We start from the raw sequence: 1,352 nt of genomic DNA on the forward strand, positions 1-1,352 counted from the left end.
TATTGAGCAATTGACAGAATTGAGCATAGTTATGAGAATATCTAGGTATGATCATGTATATAGGCATCACGTCCGAGACAAGCAGACCGACTCCTACCTGCATCTACTACTATTACTCCACTCATCGACCGCTATCAAGCATGCATCTAGAGTATTAAGTTAAAAACAGAGTAATGCCTTAAGCAAGATGACATGATGTAGAGGGATAGTTTCATGCAATATGATAAAAACCCCATCTTGTTATCCTCGATGGCAACAATACACTACGTGCCTTGCTGCCCCTTCTGTCACTGGGAAAGGACACCGCAAGATCGAACCCAAAGATAAGCACTTCTCCCATGGAAAGAACAACCAATCTAGTAGGCCAAACCAAACTGATAATTCGAAGAGACTTGCAAAGATAACCAATCATACATAAAAGAATTCAGAGAAGATTTAAATATTATTCATAGATAGACTTGATCATAAACCCACAATTCATCAGTCTCAAAAACACACCGCAAAAAGAAGATTACATCAAATAGATCTCCATGAGAGAGGGGGAGAACATTGTATTGAGATCCAAAAAGAGAGAAGAAGCCATCTAACTACTAACTATTGACCCGTAGGTCTCAAATAAAGTACTCACACTTCATCGGAGGGGCTCGGATGATGATATAGAAGCCCTGCGTGATCGATGCCCCCTCCGGTGAAGCTTCGAAACAGGCCGCAAGATGGGATCTCATGGATACAGAAAGTTGCGGCGGTGGAATTAGGTTTTTTGCTCTATCCTCGGTCGTTTGGGGGTACGTAGGTATATATAGGAGGAAGAAGTACGTCGGTGGAGCTTCGAGGGGCCCACGAGGCAGGGGGCGCGCCCTATGGGGGGTGCCCTCCACCCTCGTGACCGCCTCGTGGCTTTCTTGACGGATGGCCCAAGTCTCCTGGATCTTATCTGATGAGAAAATCACATTTCCGAAGGTTTCATTTCGTTTGGACTCCGTTTGATATTCTGTTTCTCCAAAACACTGAAATAGGCAAAAACAGCAATTCTGGGCTGGGCCTCTGGTTAATAGGTTAGTCCAAAAAATAATATAAAAGTGGAAAATAAATCCCAATATAGTCCAAAACAGTAGATAATATAGCATGGAGCAATCAAAAATTATAGATACATTGGAGACGTATCAAACATCCCCAAGCTTAATTCCTGCTCTTCCTCGAGTAGGTAAATGATGAAAACAGAATTTTTGATGCGGAGTGCTACTTGGCATAATTTTAATGTAATTCTTCTTAATTGTGGTATGAATATTCAGGTCCGAAAGATTCAAGGCAAAAGTTCATATTGACATAAAAATGATAATACTTCAAGCATA

Source organism: Triticum urartu, chromosome 4A (genome assembly GCF_056163025.1).
Source record: "Triticum urartu cultivar PI428250 chromosome 4A, HENAU_Tu73, whole genome shotgun sequence".
In the NCBI taxonomy this organism is placed as follows: Eukaryota; Viridiplantae; Streptophyta; class Magnoliopsida; order Poales; family Poaceae; genus Triticum; species Triticum urartu.